Genomic DNA, 11233 nt, shown 5'->3' with positions numbered 1-11233 from the left:
GACTTGGAATCATAACTGAAATTGGACCTAGATCCAGAGCCGTAACAGGACGAAGACCCGGACTCAAAATAAGACCTGGACCCGAATTGGGAGCCGGACCCGAATCCCAACCCAAACCTGGATTGGGGAGCCGAACCCGAACCTGAACTCAGACCCAAACATGGAACTAGACTAGGGACACAGAACCAGGGTCGGGACCTAGAACCGCATCCCATTCTTGATCTCGAACCCAAACATTGAAATGGGACCTGGGACCTGAACTAGAACCAAACCGAGACCCGTGACAGTTATCCAGATCTTGACTCAGGATTCGGGTAACGTGGCCTGGAACAGAGCAGTAGTCGATGTCTAGATCTGGGACTCAGACTAGGACCAGAACCCAGACGAAGAACCAAACCCCAATCTAGACCTAGACCTTGGACCCAAATATAGAACCTGAACAAGAATCGTCGAACCAAGACCCTAGAACAAGACTAGGACCGTGACCAGGGCTCGGACCCAGACCTAGAACCGAACACAGACCTAGCCTCAGACCCAAACTGAGATTGGAACTCGGCGCCGGACACGGTCGTGTACCCAGACCGGAACTGAGACCCAGACCTGGACCTAAATCTGGGAGATGATCCCAAACAAAGACTTGGACCTAGATAGAGATCCGGATACGAACCTGGACTCGAACCAAGACCCAGACTGGGATCGAAATGCTGGACCTCGATCTGGACCGAGATCCTGACCCAGACCCAAACTTTGACCCACACTCGGGACCCCAAATTTGACCTGGACCTGAACCCAGATCCACACCTTGAATCATGCCCAAAGCTAGACCAGGACCCGGACGCAAACTCGAACCTAGACCAGGATCATAATCAAAGACTTAGACCCAGAACTGAATCCAGACTCAGATCGTGATTGGAACTTGGGACTCGGACACGACCTAGACCAAGACCCAGGACGCGAACCCACACCCAGAGCCTAATCTGGACCTAGAGTGAAATCTAGACCCGAACCAAAACTCAGACCAGGACTCGAACTCCGATACGAACTCAAACCCAAACGCAAACTAAGAATTGTAAATGGAACTAGAACCGAACTAGGACTAGGAGCACGACCAGGACCTAAACCCAAACCCGATACCAGATCAAAACCCAAACAGAGACCTAAACCCGAACCTAGACTAGGACTTGAACCCGAACCTAGACCGGGACCCAAACCCACACAATAACCAGGACCTGGACCAAGAATCAGGATAGGGACTTCGGAAACAGAACTCGAACCAAGTCCTAGTACCTGACCCAGACCCGAACTCGAACCTAGGACCCAGCTCGTGACCCAGCACAAAAAATGGAACTACACTAGGACCCGAGATTGGGTTTCTGATCTGGATCCCAGGCTTGGACAAAACCCGTAGTCAGTGTCTAGATTTGGGATCCAGCCTAGGACCTGAACCCTAACGAGGACCCGAAACCACACCCGGACCAAAACCCAGTCCCAAACCCAAAAGTGGACCTGAACCCGTACCGTGTAACCCAAAATTGGAACCAAAACTGGAAGGTTACCGGGATTGGAACTAGGACTTGGGCTTGGAATCATAACACAAATTGGACCTAAATCCAGAACCGTAACCAGACCAGGACCCGAACTCCAAATCAAACCTACACCCGAATTGGGAGACAGACCCGGATCCCCACCCAAACCTGGACTCGGGACCCAAACCCGAACCTGAAATCAGACCCAAACATGGAACCAGACTATTGACACAGAACCAGGGTTGGGACCTAGAACCGCACCAAAGTCTCGATCCCGAATCCAAACTCAGAAATGGGACCTGGGACGTGAACCAGAACCAGACCGAGACCCGTGACAGTGATCCAGATATTGCGATTCGTGTAAAGGGGCCAGGAACAGACTAGTAGTCGGTGTCTAGATCTGGGACTTAGATTAGGACCAAAACAAAGACGAAGAACCGAACCCGAACCCAGACGTAGACCTGGGACCTAAAATTAGAACCTGAACAAGAATTTCCCAACAAGGACACTTGAACAAGACTAGGACCGTGACCAAGACCCGGACCCAGACGTAGAACCGAGCACAGACCTAGCCTCAGACCCAAACTGAGACTGGAACTCGGGCCCAGACACGGTCGTGTATGCAGACCGGAACTGAGACACGGTCCTGGACCTAAATCTTAGACCCGATCCCAAACACAGATTTGGACCTAGATAGGGATCTGGATAAGAACCTGGACTAGGGCCAAGACCCAGATTGGGATCGAAATGCTTGACTTAGATCTGGACCGAGATATTGACCCAGACCCAAACTTGGACCCGCACTCGGGACCCCAAGTTGGACCTGGACCCGAACCCAGACCCAGATCGGGGTCCAGACCTGGACACAAAACCCAGACACAGACTTGGACCTGAACTCAAACCCACACGTAGATTCAGACCCAAAGCTAGACCCAGACCAGACCCAAACTCGAACCCAGTCAAGGATCAAAACCAAGGACTTATACCTAGTACTGAATCCAGACTCCAGACGCGAACCCACACCCGGAGCCTGATCTAGACCTAGACTGAAATCCGGATCCAAACCCAAACTCAGACCAGGACTCAAACTCTGACCCGAACTCAAACCCAAACTCGAACTTAGAATCGCAAATGGAACTAGAACTTAAGTAGGACCAGGACCAGGACAAGGACCTAAACCCAAACCCGATCCCAGATCAAAACCCAGACCGAGACCTAAACCCGAACCGAGACTACGACTCTAAACCGAACCTAGACCGGGACCCAAACCCACAGAATAACTGGGACTTGGACCCATAATAACGATAGGCCCCTGGGAAACAGAACTAGGACTGGGTCCTAGTACCCGACCCAGACTCGAACTTGAACATAGGACCCAACACGTGAGTTGACTCCAGAAATGGAACCAGACTGGGACCCGAGATTGGTATCCGGATCTGGACCCAGGGCTTGGATAAAACTCGTAGTCAGTGTCTGGATTTGGGACCGAGCTCTGGACCCAAAGCCTGACGAGGACCCGAACCCACACCCGGACCTGAACCAAGTCGCAAACCCAAAAGTGGACCTGAACCCGTACCCTGTGACCAAAAATTTGAACCAGAACCTGAAGTTAACCCGGACTGGAACTAGGACTTGGACTAGGAATCATAACTGAAATTGGACCTACATCCAGAACCGTAACCGGACCAGGACCTGGACTGGAACTAGAACCGGACTAGGAATCATGACAGTGATCGAGATCTTGACTTAGGATTCCGGTAAAGGGGCCTGGAATAGACAAGTAGTCGGTGTCTAGATTTGGGACTCAGACTAGGAACAGAACCCAGACGAAGAACCAAACCTGAACCCAGACCTAGACCGAACATGAGCAAGAATCACCGAAGTAGGTCCCTAGAACAAGACAAGGAATGTGACTAGGACCTGGACCCAGATGTAGAACCGAACACAGACCTAGCCTTAGACCCAAACTGAGACTAGAACTCGGGCCCGGACATGGTCGTGTACCCAGAGCGGAACTGAGACTCAAACCTGGACCTAAATCTTGGACCCGATCCCAAACACAGACTTGGACTTAGATAGGGATCCGGATAAGAACCTGGACTCAGACCAAGACCCAGACGGGGATCGAAATGCTGGACGTAGATCTGGACCGAGATCCTGACCCATACCCAAACTTGGACCCGCACTCGGGACCCCAACTTGGACTGGACTCGAACACAGACCACGATCGGGGTCCGCACCGGACACAAACCCGAGCCGGACACAGACTTGGACCCGAACTCAAACCCACACCTAGAATCAGACCCAAAGCTAGACCCGTACCTGGACCAAAACTCGAACCCAGTCCAGGATCAAAACCAAGGACTTATACCCAGAACTAAATCCAATCACAAATCGGGATTGGAACTTGGGACTCAGACCCAACATTGACCAAGACCCAAGATGCGAACCCACACCTGGAGCCTGATCTGGACCTAGACTGAATTCCGGACACGAACCCAAACTCAGACCAGGAGTCGAACTCTGACTCGAACTCAAACCCAAACTCGAACTCAGAATCGCAAATGGAACTAGAACCGAAATAGGACCAGGACCAGGACCTATACCCAAACCCAAACCCAGATCAAAACCTAGACAGAGACCTAAACCTGAACCAAGATAAGTACTCGAAACTGAACCTAGACCGGGAGCCAAACCCACACAATAATTGGGACCTGGACCCAGAATAAGGATAGGGACCTGGGAAACAGAACTAGGACCGGGACCTAGTACCCGACCCAGACTCGAACTTGAACATAGGACCCAGCTCGTGAGCTGACACCAGAAATGGAACCAGACTGGGACCCGAGATTGGTATCCGGATCTGGACCAAGGACTTGGACAACACCCGTAGTCGGTGTCTGGATTTGGGACCCAGCCCTGGACCCGAACCCTGACGAGGACCCGAACCCACACCCGGACCTGAACCATGTCCCAAACCCAAAAGTCGACCCGAACCCGTACCCTGTGACCTAAAATTGGAACCAAAATCGGAAGTTGACTGGGACTGGAACTAGGACTTGGACATGGAATCATAACTGAAATTGGACCTAGATCCAGAACCGTAACGGGACCAGGACCAGGACTCCAAATAAGACCTAGACCCGAATCCGGATCCGAACCCAGATCCCAACCAAAACCTTAACTCAAACCCAAAATAGGAACCAGACTAGGGACACCGAACTAGGGTCGGGACCTAGTACCGCAGCCCAGTCTCGATCCCGAACCCAAACTCAGAAATGGGACCTGGGACCTGAACAAGAACCAGACCGAGACCCCTGACAGTGATCCAGATCTTGACTCGGGATTCAAGTAACGGGAGATGGAACAGACCAGTAGTCGGTGTCTAGATCTGGGACTCAGACTAGGACCAGAACCCAGATGAAGAACCAAACCCGAACCCAGACCTAGACCTGGGACCAAAAATTATGACCTGAATAAGAATCGCTGAACCAGGACCCTAGAAGAAGACTAGGATCGTGACCATGACCTGCACCCAGACGTAGAACCGAACACAGACCTAGCCTCAGACAAAAATTGAGACTAGAACTCGGGCCCGGACACGGTCGTGTACCCAGACCGGAATTGAGACCCAGACCTGGACCTAAATCTTGGACCCGATCCCAAACAAAGACTTGGATGTAGATAGGTATCCGGATAAGAACGTGGACTCGGACCAAGACCCTGACTTTGATCGAAATGCTGGACCTAGATCTGGACCGAGATCCTGACCCCGACCCAAACTTGGATACGCACTCGGGACCCCAACTTGGACCTGGACCCGAACCTAGAACCAAATCGGGGTCCACACCAAGACACAAACCCGGACACAGACTTGGACCCGAACTCAAACCCACACCTAATATCAGACGCAAACCAGACCAAGATCAAAACAAGGGACTCAGACCCAGAATTGAATCCAGACTCGGATCGGGATGGGAACTTGGGACTTTGGCCCAACCTAGACCAAGACCCAGGACGCGAACTCACACCCGGAGCCTGATCTGGACCTAGACTGAAATCCATACAGAACCCAAAGTCAGACCAGGACTCGAACTCCGATCCGAACCTAAACCGAAACTCGAACTAAGAATTGCAAATGGAACCAAACAAGGAACCAGACTCGGGACACAGAACTAGGGTCAGGACCTAGAACCGCACCCCAGTCTCGATCCCGAACCCAAACTCAAAAATGGGACCTACGACCTGAACGAGAACCAGACCGAGACCAGTGACAGTGATCCAGATCTTGACTTAGGATTCGGGTAACGGGAGGTGGAACAGACCAGTGGTCGATGTCTAGATCTGGGACGAAGAACCAAACCCGAACCCAAACCTAGATCTGGGAGCCAAAATTAGAAGTTAAACAAGAATTGTCGAACCAGGACCCTAGAACAAGACTAAGACCGTGACCAGGACCTGGACCTAGACCTAGAAACAAACATAGACTAGCCTCAGACCCAAACTGAGACTGGAACTCGGGCCCGGACACGATCGTGTACCCAGACCGGAATTGAGACCCGGACCTGCACCTAAATCTTGGACCCGATCCCAAACACTGACTTGGACTTAGATAAGGATCCGGATAAGAAAATGGACTCAGACCAAGACCCAGATGGGGATCGAAATGCTAGACGTAGATCTTGACCGAGATCCTGACCCATACCAAAACTTGGACCCGCACTCAGGACCGCAACTTGGACCTGGACTCAAACCTAGACCCTTTTCGGGGTCCAGACTTGGACACAAACCTAGACACAGACTCGGACTCGAACTCAAACCCACACCTTGAATCAGACTCAAAGCTAGACCCGAACCCGAACACAGATTTGCACATAGATAGGGATCCAGATACTTATCTAGACTTGGACCAAGACCTAGACCGGGATCGAAATGTTGGACCTACATTTGGACCGAGATCCTGACCCAAACCCAAACTTGGACCGGCACTCGGGACCCCAACTTGGACCTAGATCCCGAACCGTAACTGGGCCAGGACCTGGACTCCAAATAAGACATAGACCCAAATTGGGAGCCGGACCCGGATCCCAACCCAAACCTGGACTCGGGACCCGAACGCGAAACTGAACTCCAAACATGGAACCAGACTAGGGACACAGAACCAGGGTCCGGACCTAGAACCGCACCCCAGTCTCGATCCCGAACACAAACTCAGAAATGGGACCTGGAACCTGAACAAGAACCAGACCGACACCCGTGAAAGTGATCCAGATCTTAACTCAGGATTTCGGTAACGGGGCCTAGAACAGACTAGTGGTCAGTGTCTAGATCTAGGACCAGACTAGGACCAGAACCGAGGCGAAGCACCAAACCCGAACCCAGACCTAGACCTGGGACCCAAAATTAGAACCTGAACAAGGATCGCAGAACCAGGACCCTAGAACAAGACAAGGACCGTGACCAGACCCGACCCGCACAGAGCAGAACACGCCGACCTAGCCTCAGACCAAAACTGGGACCCGGACTTGCACCTAAATCTGGGACCCGATCCCCAACACAGACTTGGACCTGGATAGGGATACGGATACGAACTTGGACTCGGACCAAGAACCAGACTAGGATCGAAATGCTGGACCTAGATCTGTACCGAGATGCTGACAAGGACCCAAACTTGGACCTGCACTCGAGACCCGAACTTGGACCTGGACCCGAACCTAGACCCAGATCGGGGTCCAGAACTGGACACAAACACGGACACAGACTCCGACCCGAACTCAAACCCACACCTAGAATTAGACGCAAAGCTAGACCGGGACCCGGACCCGGACCAAAACTCGAACCCAGACCAAGATCAGAACCAAGGACTTAGACCCAGAACTGAATCCAGACTCAGATCGAGATTGGAACTTGGGACTAAGACCTAACCTAGACCAAGACCCAGGATGCGAACCCACACCCAGCGCTTGATCTGGACTTAGTCTGAAATCCGGATCCGAACCCTAACTCAGACCAGGACTAGAACTCCGACCCGAACTCAAACCCAAACTCGAAGTAAGAATCGCAAATGGAACTAGAACCGAACTAGGACTAGGTACAGGACCAGGAGCAAAACCCAAACCCAAACCCAGATCAAAACCCAGAAAGGGATCTAAACCCGAACCGAGACTAGGACTCGAACCCGAACCTAGACCGGGACCAAAATTCACACAATAACTTGGACATGGATCCAGAATCAAGATAGTGACCTGGGAAACAAAACTAGGACTGGGACATAGTACATGACCCGAACCCGAACCTAGACTTGGACCCAAACCCGCACAATAACCGTGACCTGGACCAAGAATCAGGATAGGGACCTGGGAAACAGAAGTAGGACCGGCACCTAGTACCCGACCCAAACCCAAACTTGAACCTAGGACCCAGCTCACGACCCGGCACCGGAAATGGAACCAAACTAGGACCCGAAATTGGGACTTGGATCTGGACCTAGGGGTTGGACAAAACAGTAGTCGTTGTCTGGATTTGGGACCTAGCCCTGGACCCGAACCTTGACAAGGACCCAAACCCACACTCGGACCTGAACCTAGTCCCAAACCCAAAAGTGGACCTGAACTTGTACACTGTGACCCAAAATTGGACCCAAAACCGGAGGTCGACTGGGACTGGAACTAGGACTTGGACTTGGAATCATTACTGAAATTGGACCTAGATCGAAAACCGTAACCGGACCAGGACCCAGACTCCAAATCAGACCTAGACCGGAATTGGGAGCCGGACCCAGATCCCAACCCAAATAGGGACTCGGGACCCGAACCCGAACCTGAACTCAGACTGAAACATGGAACCAGACTGGGGACAAAGAACTAGGGTCGGGACCTAGAACTGCACCCTAGCCTCAATCCCGAACCCAAACTCAGAAACAATAGTCGGTGTCTAGATCTGGGATTCAGACTAGGACCAGAACCAAGACGAAGAACCAAACCCGAACCCAGACCTATACCTGGGACCCAAAATTAGAACCTAAACCAGAATCGCCGAACCAAGACCCGAGAACAAGACTAGGACCATGACCAAGACCTGGACCCAGACCTAAAACCGAATACAGACCTCGCCTCAGACCCTAACTGAGACTGGAACTCGGGCCCGTACATGGTCGTGTTGTTGGAAATTATTTTACCAGGATCTTAGATCTACTCACAAGTATGTTTATTAACATCCTAAATAAGAACTTTCTAAAACGATAAATTAAACACATATAAAGTTTAAGAAACCTTACATTGGGTGCAGCGGAATAATATGACTCCTTCCGTTCAGATATATAGCCCTTGATTCCTTTATGTAGCAGAGCATTATCAATATCTGAACCTGGATCTCTTTCTCTGAATCTTTGATGCTGAAACTCCTTTGCTGATGATCTTTCTTCACGATCTTCCTCACTATGATTGAGGTATCACTTGATGCGTGTGGGCACTACTCATACACTAAGGATTTCAAAATTATCAAGAAAGAATAGAGAGAGAGTGGTCAGCCAGATAGGGAGAGAGAAGGCTCAGTTTTTCTGATTCAGAAAGTGTCAGGAAAAAGTCTTATTTTTCTGAAGCCTTCACTATCTATTTATAGCATTCCACTAGGGTTAGATTTGAATTATATGGCATTAAAATAATGAAAAAAAATCAACTTAAAAACCTACAATAGGTGGCCGGCCATAGCTTTAATGGATTGGGCCTTGCTTTTTGCAATTTTGCAATTTTAACACCTTTTGTATCTGATTTTCTCAAAAATGCCAATTTCCTAATTCAACAATTTAAATGTCAATTCTAACTATTTAATAACTATAAATAATTATTAAATAATATTGTCATTTATCATATTTATTAATTGAACCATACAAAGCATCATAATTAACAAATATGCCCCTATAAACTCTTTCTTTCTTTACAATTTCGCCCTTACTTAGTGAAAAATTCACAAATAGACATAGTCTAATTTGAGAATTATAATTGATTAATCAAAACCAATTACATGAGTCTTACAAGCAATATTATCTCAACTAGTGGGGGGACCATGGGTCTATATAACCGAGCTTCCAATAAGTAGATCAAGAATTTAACACTAAAATTCACTAACTTATTAATTCTTCGTTGAATCCACGCATAGAACTTAGAATTGCACTCTCAGTATATAGAATGCTCTATATGTTCCACCATATATACACATCATTAGTTATCCATTGTTATAATCCTAATGTGATCAATGATCCTCTATATGAATGATCTACACAGTAAAGGGATTAAATTACCGTAACACCCTACTATGTATTTTATCCTTAAAACACTTGACCCCGTATAAATGATATTTCAGCTTATGTGAAATGAGATCTCCACCATTTATTTTCGTTTGGTCAAGCTCGAAGGTGATCATCCTTTGCTTACTATTCGCCAGATAGAAGCTATAGATTCCATGTTTATGCTAGCGCTCCCACTCAATTGCACTACCGTGTTCCCAAAATGTACGTATCACCCTGACCTAAAAGTAGGCTTAACTAACAAATCAAAGAACACGAATAGCCTTTCAAGATTGAGCCTAATCATAACAGGATTAAGATCATTTGATCTAGGATCAACTTGGCGATATTGACTTGAATAGATTCTACGGTAAGTTTAATTAAATCTAAGTCAAAGTTCAATATCGGTCCCTTCCGATGCATACTCCATGCATCCAACCTGAGCTTTACTTTAACCAATGTTCTAGAAAGAACATAGTATTTCTCCAAATACAAGTAAACTCTTGTTGTAGATTATCATATCAGTAAAACCCTGTGTCTGATAAATCTAGGAAACTTTATTCACATAGTCATGTTTACTTTCCAATGTGTTGACGGCACAATAAACAGGATCAAGTATGTGAAAAGGGTTTCAGATGAATTTATACATTATGTACATATAATCATGAAATAAATCATGTGAACCATGCAACATTAAATGTTATTTCTGATCTATATTAATAAGTAAATCTGATTATATTGAAATGAGTTTTATTTAGGGCATAAAACCCAAGAAACTCCCACTTGCACTAATATAAAACAAAAAGTGCGTTTCAAATAATCTCAACACCTTGATATACAAATCAAGTGTAGTAGTAGTAAACTCCTCGTAATAGGATCTGAAAGGTTGAATTAACCACAACCTTTTCTCCACCATTACTCTTCCTTTAATCACAAAATCATTGATAATGTGAAATTCCTCTCTATATGTCTACTCTCTTGGGATACTGGATTCTATATCTTTGGCAACTACATTTGGTTAATCAGGAAATTAACACTAGTAGTTTAAGGCAATTTGGAATGGTGCCAAAGATGTATAGAACTTTCCTTAGACTGAATAAGTACCTTTCCTGCAACTTTAACATTCAGTCCCTCTCTGGTAGACCTAGAGACTTCAGATAGGTTTTTACACTTCTCCAAAATCACTATTCCACCCCCAGAGTAACCACCATCTTATCAGAAAGATTTACTAGCACAAAGGCAAATTTCGAAATCTGATATGGTGTAGTCTAAGAGTTTTAAACACACCCTTATTGACTAACATATAGTTCCTCTTCTTAATCTTAAGATTTACTTGATTGTCTTCCAATGTTCTTTTCCTGGATTAATCTGATACCTACTCATTACTCCCACTCAACAGCAGGTGTCTGGTCTAAGGCATACA

Source organism: Cannabis sativa, unplaced genomic scaffold (assembly GCF_029168945.1).
Source record: "Cannabis sativa cultivar Pink pepper isolate KNU-18-1 unplaced genomic scaffold, ASM2916894v1 Contig7, whole genome shotgun sequence".
In the NCBI taxonomy this organism is placed as follows: domain Eukaryota; kingdom Viridiplantae; phylum Streptophyta; class Magnoliopsida; order Rosales; family Cannabaceae; genus Cannabis; species Cannabis sativa.
The sequence above is the reverse complement of the archived record's forward strand: the minus strand, read 5'-3'. Positions refer to the sequence as shown.